Source organism: Nelumbo nucifera, chromosome 2, assembly GCF_055504915.1.
Source record: "Nelumbo nucifera cultivar China Antique chromosome 2, China Antique-T2T, whole genome shotgun sequence".
Taxonomy (NCBI): Eukaryota; Viridiplantae; Streptophyta; class Magnoliopsida; order Proteales; family Nelumbonaceae; genus Nelumbo; species Nelumbo nucifera.
In genome coordinates, this window is record NC_142650.1 from 60,270,574 (window position 1) to 60,286,778 (window position 16,205).

Sequence of the window (16,205 nt, forward strand, 5' to 3'; positions counted from 1 at the left end):
AGAGTTCAGATTTACTGAAGTCACCTAACACTTTGTTCCTCCCAACCCTGAAGCCCCCAAATAATACCACATGATTGGTTTCTGGATAAGAAGCAACTAAGGACATCAGCTACTAAGGCTCCATTTAGGAAGAGTGCAAATAAAATATGCAAGATTCACAAAAAATGACAGCATTTGTATTTGCACTCTTCCCAAACAGAGCCTAAAGAAAAAAATGGAAGATAAAACAATGGGACCCCCTGCCTCAGCTCTAATTAGTTGGGTAAAAACCTTCTTCTAGCTCATTGATTAATTGCATGCCTGCATGGTACTGGGGCATCTTCTATTCTAATCCATTTTCTCTAGGCACTCACAACACTTTTTTCTAGCACCATGTCCAAGAAAAACCAGTACATATAGTTAAAAACCTTCTCCAGATCCATTATAACATGTCCAGACATCCTTTATGAAGATAAAATTTGCACTAATTTCACAGTATACTTCTCATACACTATAAAGGGCCGTTACCCAATGTTGGTCCTGGCCATCTAGGGTCTTGGGAGGATTGAACAGGATACAAGACTAACCTATGGCATTTTTGCACAAAGTAGCTACTCTTAGGCTCAAACCTACATTCCTGAGATTTTAGCATTGCACCAAACAATGAACCCTACTTAGCACACACTGTTTTCATCATATCCAATTGAATCAGGCCCCTCACTTAACTGCTTGCTTCATATTATACCATGATGAAGAGTGTAAAGTATTTTAATGGCTATAGTGAAAACCTTATTTAAATGGTTGCCGAAATCATCCAACTCTTTCAGAGAAATCCATGCTAGATCAGGAGTGGATTGTGGAAAAAATTGAATTATATTCTAGGGCGCAGCTGTTGAATAGAGGATAGCATTGAGATTCATTACTCTATGCTACTGAAATTCCTTTTTTCTTCTCTTCCTCCATCCCCCAAAAAAGCCTATTGGGCTCTCTATGCTTTGTAAATGTTGTACTTTCTACTCTCATTTAACTGTTACAAATAAAGTCTTTTGTTATTAACAGAAAAACTTAAATCATTCATTGGGACAAATATTTATTTATCATATGACAAAGAAGACCATTTTTATCTAAATCACTTTTGAAATGATTTGGCAAAGAGGATGAAAAATGAAAACCATACAAGCTGTTTAAAAACTAAAGTTGGTGAATGGTGATGCTGCACACCTGGTTCAGAAATCAGAACCCATCTTCACCTATTGGCCTACTAGGAACTACGGAAAGAATATAAAAGAAGAAACTAACAATTGTTTCATCCCTTCTCTCCTGTATGACATACAGAGGTTTGGCCCTAGAGGAGGGGGGGGGGGGGGGGGTAGCAGGACAATGGGATTGGGATAGGAATTATAGACAAGTGATTCCACTCTGCAATTTATCCCCATTTTAGACTGCAGTAGCTAAATTGTCAATTGAATTTGATGGCATGAGACAACTTGAACATGATGGAAAACCTCAATTTGATTATAATCTTCTTGTAAGTAATCCCTCAAAATGGAAGTTCCAAATTTAAATGGGATAGTTTTAGTATCTCTTACAATATTGTTTTTGTTATTTTCAGTTGATGTCTTGATGAAAGTCTCAGGCATCACGAACACTAATCTTGATGGCAACAAGATCATTATAAAAACTGCATCTTGAAGGCCACGACTGAGTATAGTGCCAGAAAAAAAGAGTGAAAGGATTCATATCAAGATATATCAATTACCTAGTGAAAGCACCATTTTGGTATATCCTTTGGCAGGGACCTGATAAAAATGTACATGCATTGGTATTAACAGCTCAACCAGCAAAATAACAGCTTATTAGGTTAGGATTCTCTTCAAATTAATCTGACTGCCATTATTGTAGTAAAATTAGGCATAATTGGAGTCTAAAATGAAGGCTTGATTGATGTACACTTCTTATGGCAAGTTTGATAGCAGATGCAAAATTGCATATGCAAGTTCTATTTCTATTCTTGGTGGTTGGAGGTATTGCCATTTCAGCAGTTCAAGACATAAAACTTGTTGATTTCAGAATGATAAAAGTGATAAACATAAAAGAAAAGTTGAATGCTATGGCATTCCTGCCCTCTCAGCTCAGGTCAGGGAACTCCATTACAGCAGAGTGGAATGCTACGGCATTTGGGATACAAAAAGCTGTCGAAACAGTCATCAGTTGGCTCTTGGCTGACACAGTTTGAAAAAGCCCCATGGTACTTTCAGAATGAGATAAAAAAAGGTAAGAAGATTGTTAAGTAACAGGTAGGAGGAATTCCATTCCAGTGGGTGTTGAGGTCGGCTAATAATATTGCAGATCAACTAGCAAAGCAAGGGGTTAACAGGGCATTGTTTTTGGGCTCAGTTGTAATGCTTAAGTTATACTTGATGTTTTGCTTTCTTATAATGCCTTCCTTGTAATGGGGTAGCCGAGGCCACCCGATCTTTTCTTCTATTAATAAAATCTATTCTTGGTACCGATATAAAAAAAAAAAGAAAAGTTGAATTGGTGACTGTAGTGATAGTTTAGGAGCATAAGGGTGCATTGAAAGAGGAAAGGAGCGACTACAGTGAAGTTATTTGGCTATAAGCTTTTGCATCCAAGCTTGGAAGAGTCACTCAATTAGACAGGAAAACATTTATATGGAAAAATGACTAACTGTGATAGATTAACTATCTTATCATTTATCCTTACGTCCAGTCTCATATTTGACAATTGGCATTCCCCACTTCCACTGTGATGGTTGAATGATAGTAAACTCTTATTGAATTAGCCCATCTGTCCATCACAATTACTGTGATTACTTAACAACATCACCGTCAATTCAAACAAAAATACAATTTTATTGATATTTTATCCGAAACCTACAAATGGTTCTGAAATTACATGAGAGCAACAAACTGGAAGATGTACTGCTTCCAACTTATATACAGATAATTGAAGAAAAAAATTATACAAAGCTAACAAATTATATCGAACATTCAGTACATGGAACCAGATTCCTCAAATGTAGGGCATTTACGACTGGAAAATAAGAATATAATAATAGTAGCAAACAGATAGAGAAAGAAGGGACCTATCAAAGAAGGGTAATGAGGATGAAGATGAGCAGAGCAGCAATGAAGGAGTACTTAAGAGCTGCAACCAATATAGAAAGGGAGATTAATAAGAGCTGCCAGAGAACTTGAGCGCTTGCCCATGTGAGCACGCCTGTTAATCCGATGGCCAAGATGTTCTGCGGATCTGGGTCGAGCAGATCCTTCCATCTGAGATTGATTATTGGCTGTGCATCCCGTTTTAAATCCTCCTCGACGCTGAACCCATTCTCATTCTTCCCTTTCTCGTTAGGCTCCTTGTTGAGTCCTCTATCGTCTTCTGCAAATACGATGAATCTTGTCAATTTTCTGGGGCTTTGAGTTGGGATTTTGGTGAAGAAGGGAGGGATGCTCCGGGAGCTATGATAATCAAGAGCAATAGATACGGGTCTGGTAACTGATGGGTGTGGCGGGAGAGAGGTAACAGACACCGCTAGCATGTTCGCCGCCTCAGTCCTCACCTATTTCAACAAACACAGAAGAAGAGGAAGAAGAAGAAACCGAAAAGGCACCACCGGCTCACGGCCACGCGATCCCTTCTTGTCCGGTCATTTTTGTCCGTTAAATTGGGCCTAAATATTGAGCCCGAGCTTGGCCCTCGTATAAAGCTTGAAGCCCATATTTGAGCCCGAATCCTGATTAATAAGATTGGAAAAATAGTTTTTTTTTTCTTATTTTTACTCAATAATAAATCTAATTTATTTATACTAAACGATGTCAAAACCCCAAAAATAAAGTGTCATCCCACTATGGCTTGAGAATAGAGAAGACGAACGAATAAAAAATATATATTATATATTTTAGTATATAAATTTATATTTATTATATAAAATATTATCAGGTCGGGCTGGGATTTGGATTGGGCTTTTTCGAGAAAGCCCAAGCCCGTTGGCCTAAAATTTTGTTTAAATCTAACAAAAAATGGGTCAGGTTGGGACGGTCCATTGAGCAACCCATGATCAGGTCTAACAAGCATCTTAACAAATGTTTTAAAAATCAATTAGAAACAATTTGCACATGTTTATTTGTAATTGTAATTGAAAAGCTTTTCACTTAAGGCTGTGTTTGGTTGCAGTGCAAAAAAAATGCATTAGTATAAATGCATGGAAGTGCAAATGTAAAAAATGCAAATTCTTGTTTAATTTTGTTTTGGATTTTACTTTATTCTGCTTCATGTCTTGGTTTACTTCATTTGCACTGTAATCAAACAAAATAAGCAAGAATTTGAAACAAAAATAGGTCAGGATTTACATTCAAATTATTTGCACTGCCATAGTTTTGCATCAGTGCAAATTTATTTATAAATTCTAGACTCTATCTGTCTCCCTAAACCTCCCAGCCTGTATTTGCCCCAAAATCTATAGTGGCTTGGATTTTGAGAATCCAAACCCTCCCCACATATGAAAATACAAAACCCTCTCCGATCCTATCCTTTCTTCATTCAAGGGTAGGAGAATTCCTATTATTTCTTGTTATATATAAGTAATAAATAAGTAAAATAACACAAACAAACAACAAAATTTTCAATTATTTGATTAATATATGTCAAAAACACATAAACTATCAATTGTACTTTACATAAAATTTAAAATAACATTAAATTCAACACCTAATACATAAACTTTATATGCTTTCCAACAATACGCGGGTCAAGAAAGATCAGATTTAGACTAATATTGTACTCTATGCATACCTACTACCAAAAAACCTGTACTTCAAGCAAAGAAACATGCCCCAGCAACGTGGGTACCCGCTAGGTAGATAGAAATTGCCATCCCTATTCTTCCTCACTACCCAACCCAACCCAACCCAGGCCCCAGACCCACAATACTTATGGCAGATCTCTACCACCAAATTTATTGTTTAGAAATCTATAACCTAGATGGTTAAATGCACGAGGGGTCTCATATTTGATATTTTAATTTTTGGTGTAAATTCCATTGCCCAATGTCTTGTTTGGGTGACAGTGACATAGACGTGCAAAACTAATTATCTAATTGATTAAGTTGCCATCATGATCCAGCAATATAATGAACCAGCCATCTGGTTTAATTACTTGGTTATTGATGTATGATGTTGAGCTTCATCAATATTTAAACTTGATCTAGAGCAGTAAACCTTTATTATTCGGAAAATTGTTTCAATGTGTTAGTTTTAATTGTTTCGAGTCTTTTGAGACCTATACTCTTGGGTAAGATTTTATCTTTCTATGCTCAAATTAGATTTTAGACTTCACACACAACCCAATTTGCTTGGTCCTGGTATTTTGATATCCTATCAAGCTAGACTAGAACTTTGAGGCATGGTAAACCAACTGAGAGCTGGACTGTAAATTGAGTTTTTTTGTTTTGTTTTGAAAAGATTCTCTTTTTATCCTAATTACGCTTTGTTTACTAGAGTGTATTTATTCATGTTCTTTTATTTTTTTATGTAAATAAGATAATGACCATTTTAAACATTAAAATTTATTATTAAAAGGGACATCTTTGTTCTGAGGTGCGAAAATTATTTACCTCACAAATGGGTTGATGAGCAGGCACCGTATGGACTCCCCACAGTTTCCAATGCATGATTGTGAGGAGTTCATCCGATAAAATATTCCTCTAATTAAGAGTTTAACCATACTTTGGCTGCACGTTAAATCAATATATTTTTCATTGATTTATATTTTAAGAAATGTATTTTCATATTTAACAAGAGGTTATTGAAAGATATTATTGTTCTCATTGATTCATAGTGTATTTTCATTTTTAACAAGACGTAAGCCAAAGATATTATTGACCATACATGTACCTCAAATTTTATGTTTGATCGTCTTGAGCATGAACCATTGGGCACGCTTTTAACCATTTGGACAACATGCTTTCAGTACCGCCATTGGGCGCACTTTTAACCATCGGATCACAATATGCTTTTTAACTATTGGACCATTGCTTCCTTTTCACGCTTTTAACCATTGGACAATATGCTTCCAATACCGACCATTCACACAACATGCTTTTTAACCATTGTACGACCGATTCCTTTTCATGCTTTTAACCATTGGACAGCATGCTCCGTCACTCCCTATTTTAACCAAATTCGCTGATAGAGAGGGGTTGAGACATTGAAGGTGTCTCGAGCTGAGGGCCTGACATAATCCTAGTGACTAACTAAGATCGAGCAGACTGATTGAGAGTAGTTGTTGACTGAGATCAAGTAAACTGACTGAGAGTAGATGAGGTCCTGACGTTATCTTGACGATTGACTGAGATCAAGCAGACTGATATAGAGATAGAGAGACATAAACCTAGGTGGAAGGAAGAAGAAGAGGGAGAGAGACCGACTGAAATCGAGCAAAAAAAGAAGAAAAAGAGGGGGGGGTGTGGGAGAGAGAGTGGAAGAGAGGAACAGTTGTAATGGCGGTGGTGCCTTGACTGATTGAGATGGAGTAGAAGAAGAAGAAGAGAGTGTGTGGGAGAGGGGAACAATTGCAGTGGCGGTGGTACCCTGACTGACTGAGATCGAGTTAGGTAATGGCACGAATGAGCGTGCAAAACGAGGTCTCCCACGCTTGCGACGTCTTTCAAAGTTGACACCATCGAACCTTATCTTTGAGCTGCACTGACTTCGACAGTTTCACTGTCTCTGCCTCCTTGTTCTCTCCCTTCAGCCTCTCATCCCCTTATTTTTCTCTGTAGCGCTCTCACCATCTCTCTCTCTTATCCTCCTCTCTGCTTCTTTTCTAAATCGTCCTCCTCTCTTCTCTCTTTCTCATTGTCCTCTTCATGTATCAACCTCCTCTCTGCTCTCTTTCTCTATCGTCCTCCTTTCTCCCTTTCTCAACATCCTATCGTCTATCTATTTGCATCACATATCTGCTCTCTTTACCCGAGCGAGACGTGAGAATGCCCTCATGATTCATGAATCAGTAACTTGTTAATTTTTTCCCTCAAAATGCCCTCAGGAATCAGTTTATTTCACTCGCCATGTTTTGCGAAGGCTTGCCGAGCAAGCCATTCTATCTGGAGTGCTTCTCTCTTGGTGTTTACGTTCCCGAAGCAAAAGGATTCGCCGAAGGAGAAGCCGCCTCGGTCTCCGCCTTTCTATCTCTGACTCTCTCACAACCTTCTAGCATTTTCATTTTTTCGATTGCAGAGTTTTAGTTTCGCCAGTGGTTGGTTACATTCCTTCTTTGGCCATCTACTGCAGCTAGGGTTTGTGTGGTGCTATACCTAGAGCGCTTCTCCCCTATGCTCTCATTTTCATGTTCTATTCAAGGAAACAATGGAAACGTATCCGGTAAATCGCGCGTATCAGACCGTATCACATTGTATATACACACCAATACCAATCAATACGCCGCGTTTGCTAATAGCATCCGCAAAACATGGCACGAGAGCCTTAAGCTCTCCGTCAAATCGCATGACCATGCCATGCACTATCATATTTAATTAATGAAATATCAAATTTTTATTAATGTCTATCAAAATAAATAATCAATATTTATCTTTAACAACCCTAATTAAATAAATAATGTTTAAAATTAGTATTTTATAACTAAATGGAATAAATAATCTATTAATTTTAGTATTTTATATCAAAAAGATGATTTTAAACACAAGAAATTTATACAAATAAAATATTAATAATAGAATAATTACCTTATTTCTTAAAATTTATAAATTTGCACATGATATATGTCTTACAAATTTTATAATTACTAATTAATATTTTAATTTACATTAAATGACAACATATTTATTAATTACAAAAAATAAAATTTTATTTGCAAAATATTCAAAAATATAATATTAAATTAGACTTATCAAATCCACTGTTCTGAAAAAAGTGATTTTTAATTTAAAAAATTATACAAATAAAAATTTTAATAATTAAAAATTATGAATTTACATATGATATATATCTTAGAAATTTTAACCAATTTTATATATTTTAAGTTAAAATTATATATATATATATATTTTTATAAATTATTAAATGAAATTTTAACCACTTGGTGGCATTCTCTTTCTTTCTATTGTAAAAGGTATGCAGTGTAGGTTCCATAGCTTTAAAATAGTATTGTTTCTTGTTAGGAAGTTAATTCGTATCCTAAATCAAAAGTAATATCCAGACCATAGATAGATGTGGGTCCCATTCTCTAAGATATATCAAGTTTGTTTTTTAATTAAAAATTAGACTTGATTTAGTCTTTCTCATATATAGCTACATTAGCCATTCTATAAGTACATCTATTAACCTCCCTATAGCAATGAACCAACAAAACAAATTGTAATTATTTCAAAAAGAGAGCCTCCATCTTGCAGTTTGGACATTTCCGAGTTTTCAAAGCCGAGATTATGGATAAGGAGTCCAACTCAACAATAAGCCTTCATAAATGGCATGAGTCTCTGTAAGGCTTATTCAAAAGGGTACTTTTTTGGATATTTGTCTTAGTTTCTTCCCTCCTCTCTCATCTCTCATTTGCTGCACATTTTACGCTGCAGTTTGTGTTTACCCAATCTATGTTCAGAGTAGTTATCTGAATGAACAAGTTTTAATATTATACTTTTTATATATTTTTATTTCAATAGCTATGATTTTTTATTTTGAAAATTTTAGGATGGCATGAAAATGGGGACGTCTTTGTAAGGAGAGTTGAAGTAGTTCTGCATTGTAACCATTGTAAGCGGTGGTTAGAATTTTGTGTATGAGGTGGCTGCATTTTCCTAAAATGTTTGCCCTACTTTTCTGACTTCTCTTTGCTTGTTCAAGATAACGGAGATGTTTATAAGAAACTATGAATTTTCCATGCACAATTTTTGTTAATTTTTCCCCTATTCCAGTGGAGGATATAGGCATCAGAGTTAGAGGCTTGGCAAGAGAGAAGAGGGAGGGAGGGATGAAAAAGACCAATGACAATAGATAAATTAAGGGTAAAAGGCTTAAACCTCTCTTGATATTTAACCCAAATACTTATACCTCCCCTCTCACTTCTCATAGGACTTTAACCTCCCCTGTCAGAGTAAGGTGGCGTTATATTTAACTGTATTAATGAAAAGACCATTTTGGGATTCAAAATTCTTTAAATTTATAAAGAAAACCACCGAACTGGAAAAAGAGCGTTTTTTTTTTTGACAAAATTAGAAAGCGCTGATTGTATTCTGAATCACTTCACCGTCCACTCTTTGTATTCTGAATCTCTCTATATACCATGGTTTTCAAAAGCGGGCCGGACCGAAAATCTGTCAGGTGACCAGTTTTGTTTTACCCCAGAACTGTTATTTCACCAAAAATCGTCCACTCTTTGTATTCTGAATCTCTCTATGTACCATGATTTTTAAAATCGGGCCGGATCGGAAAAACCGGAAATCTATCAGGTGACCAGTTCAGTTTTACCTCAGAACTGTTATTTCACCAAAAACCATTGATTTAGTCAGCAAACCACTGATTCAGGCGGTCAAACCATTCAAACCGTTCGAACTGTCTAATGGTTTTGGCTGTTTTTTAATATTTTTTTTATAGAATGGGCTGTCTATTTGGTTTGAACGATCGGATCATTCGACCTGGGAACCAGACCCCTGACCGGTTCATTGTCTAGTTCGATTTTAAAAACCTTGCTATATACAGATAGTGGATGTTGACATTAATCATATGGTATTTGTAGAACCAGTTTGGCTGTACAGGAGGTCTAGACCTAATATGCTATGAACGGACCAACAGCCTTGGTGGGGTACCTAGGGGAACAAAGTTATGAATATGGGTTTTAAAACCGAACCAGTCAGGGGTCCAGTTATCGGTTCGAACGGTTAACTGATCGGTTCAACGGTTTACTGACCAAAATCAATGGTTTTGGGAAAAAATAGAACCGATCAGATAAACGATTCCCAATTTTTCCGATCCGGTTTTAAAAACCATGGTTATGAATTCTCCAATTTTGTATGAAAAAAGGAGGAACTCTGATCAATTGCTACGAGGGACCTCGATCTTGTGCATAGATACTTTGTCGTATGCAAGCAAAGGGGCAATGAGGGGTTTATAAAAGAATTTAACTATTCCATGATGTTATATATACATAGCAATTTAGACAGAAGGCTAATGGAAGGGAACTTTTTGTCTTATTACTTCACTAGGGAGGTTTAAGTCCAATTTGAAAAATAGTGGGAATGTTTTAGTATTTAAAAGAAACATTAAATGGAGGTTTAAGTCTTTTACCAATAAATTAGTCTCCTTTTAAAGAAGTTATTTTTCAATAGCTACAGATAATGAATGGTCTTTTTTCGTTGAAATGATAATTGGTTGGTACATAGGGTGGTCCTATTAGTTCTTGCCTCAATTTCTATTTAGATCACCTCTTCGGTTTTAGGGTTGATGCAACTTTTAATTTATTTTCCTTTAATAGTTTTATTTATGTAGGTTATTTTCTGAGCTGATGTAACTTGAGATGAGATAAGGTCCTTCCCTTCCCCTTACCTCAATTAATGTCCAAACAATCTGTTTCTGGAGAGGCAACAATCTGGAATTCTCACCGATGGGCTTATGGTATTGTCCTAAACTTCTAATTAATATGGAACTTCTCCATTGGATGGTTGTGTTGTTGACTTATATATGTTCTGGGCCCCAGACGTGACCGAAATGTCACCATTTTTATACTGTGAGCAAGGTTCAAAGTATCGTTATATATTGGTTGATATGTATCGTTTTGGGACCCTTCTGATATGTCCTTATAGTAAATGCATCGAGGTCTAACCGGTTCAGGGGATGAATGGGTCCTTATCGAAATGCCCGATACACTCCTACTGATGTATCGAAATACATATCAATATTTTGAACCTTGACTGTGAGGCCCATGTCCATCAATGTTTGTTGGGTTCCAGCCGGCATCACAAGGAATGGGATCTAGTGGGCATGTCCTTGTAACCACACTAGTGTTTTAGAAAATTGAGGGAAGGCTGAGGGTATTTAAGAGACAAGCGCAACAAAATTTACTGGGTGCTTATTTATTGTATTTATAAGTTATTCCAAAAGGTTGAAACAGCAACAGCCCTTCAAATGACTGATTAATAGTTGATTTCGACTAACCTTGATTTTTCTCTTCATCAGACAAAGCTTTAGGCTGTTTATGTGGAATCCAACTTGGAAAGCCAAAAGTCATTGCACTTTGAATTTGGATCTGCTACTTCCGTACATCGAAACATCTCCCTTCTCATTTATTTTTATTGGAAAACCAAAAGTAGTGCAAGAATTAAAATATCATTAGAGGGTTCCAACCAAATATTTTAAAATTTTAATGCTTAAAAATGTTTTTGTATCAGTGTCTTAATGCCTATCTGAATGCACCAATACGTATACGATACTTAATCATTGCAGAAATATTCTGGATGAGTGGCTGCAGGGGATTGTTGGATCGTTTATGTGAAATTGATCTGGATTTACCTCTTTTTATTCTTGGTGTTATAACTTCCCCGCAGGATTTGATTCCACATAAACAACGGAATTAGCCAACCCTCACCTTTTACCTCAGCCCTCTCAAACATACACTTGATTCATAGAAAAAAGAGAAAAACCAATTAACCACCAGCTACTATCAAACAGCCCCTTAGCCTTGTGCTATATTCAGTTCAGTTGCTCCCCGGCAACCGGTCAATTAAGGGTTGGTGGCTGGTGGTGGGTGAGGTAGGCCATTAATAAGTAGTGATGGTGGGGTACTGGGGTAGAGGTCTACAGCAATATACTGGAACCCATACCCACATTTGCCGACTGGTCCGCCATTAATATCATATTAAGGGCTTCCTGCCTGCGTTCTATCAAACAGATATAGATAGATATCATCCACTGAATCACAAGCAGAAGAAATGCACCGCCGTTCACCGGTTCCAACTCAGTCAACGAGTTCCCTAGTATGATGGGATGAGGGTGATAATGTACGATCCTGTTTTGTGTGTCTTTTTTTACGGTCTTTCGGTTGTTTACAAGTTAGATAGACCATGGTTAATAGATTTAATTACCAGAAAAGACACGAAAAGCTAATTTTAGAAAGAAAGCTTTAAATGAAACATTTTACATTTTTTTTTACGGACCAAAAAAAAAGTGCAATAACCAAACTAACTTTAGGCTGTTCAGATCTTCATGCAAATTAAGACATATGACGTGACCAAATTCAGTTTTGACCCAGCAAAACCCATTGCTGTTTCTGGAAAGCCACTGTTTGTAGTTATGCAGGCTTTATATCAAAGTACAAACTAACCACCAAGCTCGCAAAATTAGGGTCAACTAATACCAAACAACAGACATATGTCAGGCTTGAAATTTGAAATCCTGTAGTATTCAAAATGACAAGTTTTAATGGGAGAGAAAGCAATATGACTGTTTGAAGTTTTCAAATAGTAGACCTAACAGCATCTTACCACATTAATTATTTGTCTTACCCCGCAGTTTACTGCAAACCTTATTAGGATCAGCAATTAGTCCAATTCTGGTTGGGCCCGGTCTGATCTATTTCAAAGGCCATTATTTACCTGGTCTCAGCTGCTTAGGAAAAAAGCTAAAAGCTTAAGCTCTTGGGTGAGGTTCAAAAATAGGTTTTTATTATTTAACCATCTAAGAGGGGTAGATCGGATATGATTAGGGATGTCAGTGGGTGCCTTCTATTCATTTAATTGGATTTGGACAAACCCATACTAAATCTGACCCGTTGACATCCCTACATATGATCCTAACCTTTGGTTTTCCTTTTTAGCATGAATGGCCACTCTTAGACTTGAACATGAACATGTATTTTTACATTTACTGGTCTGAGATTTTACTATTATGCCAAACAATAGTTCCTTCTGACATATTTCAAAGAATTTCTTTCAATGAAGCAATGCATGTGCAATTAGGGCTGCAACTTGGGCGGGCTTGGATTGATTTTTTTTTTCCAACAAAATTTGAAAGAACCCAACTCGAAGCTCGAGCCTAAAGTTGGGCAACTCTAGTTATACCCCTATCTGCAATGATCTAATGGCTGACATGGATAAGCTACTTCACGGATCACTCAGCTTCACAAGTGGACCTCAAATTGTCTTTACATTGAGACGTGTGACAAAATTTGTGGCCATTACCAAACAACAGCTGATTTAACATACTTGTTAGTGTTTATGGAGCAAATACAAATTTTGGTCCCAGTTCAATTTTGCATTTGTTAATTTGTAAATATAACTTATATTCCTACCTGATGCAAAGTTTACTTTTTTTTTTTGGTCTCATTTGCACTCTTGAAAGAGAAAAATTGTGCCTCCTAAAATAATTCAACATTATTTTCTCCTACCTTAATTCTCTTTCATACATTTTACTTCTTACCTTATACTTTCCAAATAAATAACTTTTCTCATACCTTAATTTTCTTTCATATAAAGTGAGGCCCATTTGCTTTCTATCTTGTTCCTCTTCTCAAACAAGTGTCATTGTTCTTGCCTCGCTCCATTCTCTTCCATAAGAAGTGAGGATTGCATCATGTAACTTCTTAATTTACTTCTACAAACACCCAAGATATTTAAACCAAAAGTAAATCAGAATTCACACTCAGCTAATTTGCATGAGCCCAGATCTGCTCCTCACAGCAAGTTTCTCACACCAAATTCACAGCATGTTCCATCCATATTGGGACATTAAATTCTTAATTCTTAAAATTGCCCATTAAATTACCCCTTCTTTGTATTACTTGTTCCTTTTAAAACTCTATTTTACCTTTTCTTTGGAACTTTCTTATTTATTATAAAGACAAAGTTGCCCTTATATATAACATAACAGTATTTTGTGTTTATAAATGAGGGTATTTTTGTTAATTTAAAAATATACATCTTAGTGGCAGAACTGATACTTTTGTTTTGTGGCCATTAGCTAAGCAAGCTACGGAGGTGGTAGAAGTATTTGACTAAAACCCTAGGGGATGTACAAGTAATTTATCAAACAATTAAAAAAAAAAGAATGGGTATGATCCGCTTAAGAGGCCTCTCACAAGAATGATGAACCGATTCTAACCATTGGATTGTTTGATATGGGTCTCATAATCTCACTCCAATACAAGGTGGATATAGGGTGTCAATTACATTCTAAAAGCCATTACTCAATGTTGGTTCCATCTATATTGGGTCTTCGGAGGGCTAGAATGGGTATAGTCCTAAATCCTAATCTTTGACATTTTTCATATAAAGTGATTGCTCTCATCTCATATTCGAAACCCTATTCTCATGTTTGTTAGTCCGAGATATTACCCGTCACCAAAGGACCCTTATGTTGTAAAAATTTGAAAAAAGAAATATTCATCGAAAAAATGTTTTCTAATCTAGTGAAATGGAAGTTTTCCTATAAATGTGTTGGGATATTTAATTCACACATCTCTCATACTTATATATTATCCTTCATGGGAGATGTTCCCGATATACAGTTGTTATGTCTTGTGGGTAGGAGATTGGAATTGTTAATAAAACTTGCACCGTTTTTAGGAAATCTTGTCATCACTCCACATAATTCATCGGTTACAGAATCCTCTGCACTGATAATATTGTATTGAACCCTACAGTCCATGTCAGCCCCATTTGGTCTGAAATTTTTCATGAAATTCCGGAAATCATTCAAATCCCAAGTAAATTTGCCACTTGAAAGATTCGTAGGATGTTTAAGGGAGTTGTCAGATCTGTTTGCACTTTAACAATTATTCCCCACCTTCCACTGTCATAGTCTTATGTGAAACCAATCCAATGGTTAAATCCAGCACCTCCTGTGGACTCCTCATTGAATCTGGACCCTTTATTCTTTATTTATGTGCACGTGTGTTGTGCTCATTGAGATGGAAAATTGGGATTGGTGATCAGTAAGAAGTAAGAACTGCATGGAGTTAGTCAACTTAAGAATTAACCAAGAAAGTTGAATGAAAGCTGGAGAATTTTCTTGGATTGAGTCTATATTAGTTTATAAGAGAGAGATGGCCTGAAACTAGTTGTGGGGAGCCAAATAACTATCAATTTGGTGTAAATTATGTATATCTTGAGTCTTGACTTTGAACTGTCTACTTTAGAAGATATGGAGTGAAAGGATTATTTTATATCATTGCATTAACTAACACTTATGGGGTCTTAGCTTCTTAGCTTATTTAATTAAGAGAAGACTAAGTTTAGACTGCACATGCAGTTAGTAGATGAGACGTATACAAATGTTTTCAAATTGTGTAATTAAGGCCCGTTTGATGCAATTTTTTCACACTTTTGTTGGTTATTTACAAGTTTGGTAGACTGTGGTTCAGTCTTTTCTCGTTTGATTCGTGGTAGATTTAGTTGTCGAAAGATTGTATCTTGAAAAGACATGGAAAACCTGTTTTGGGCTGGTTTCAGAAAGTTTTAAATGGAGCTTTTCAGTATTTTTTGATTCATCTTCGCACGAAAAGATACGCTTGAATCAAACGGTCTTTAAACTATCAAGATCTTAATGCAAAAACTCACTATACATTTTTTGACCTTCAGAGCTACCAGAAGATCTTCTCAAAAAGACTTATCAAACGGCCCCTATATTAAGAGCTGATGTTTAGTGAAAATCAATCTAAAAATCAAGACACAAACTCCAACACACTCCCTAAAACAAGAAAACTAAAATCATAAACAAATAAAGAAAAGGGAGGCAAAGAAGCGAAGAATGAGAAATTCAGATATATAGATGTTGACACTCCATACCCATCACTGGTTTTGGTACAAACTTTAGCTTACACTCCAAACCAGACCTATTTTATAAACAAATCTCTGCAAGTCAGAAAATCACTAGTGCTAGATGCCTAGATCTTTTGCATCCGTGTGAGGATGGGAGATTACCATTAATTATTGAGAAAAAAGAACAAATTCTAGGCAATTGATCATTTTTAAGTTAATTAGCTCCTTAATTAATTGGAAATAACAACCAACCGCCATTGGAATTATTTCCTTTTTCACAATTTTTATTACTTATTAATACATTTTAAATACATTGGTTGTTGGTTTTGATCACGTTTATACATTTTAATTCTAATGTGCATTATCAAATTAGGAATTTTTTTTTATTGGAAATAAATCAGGATATATAATTTAATAATTAATAAATTGTTTGACC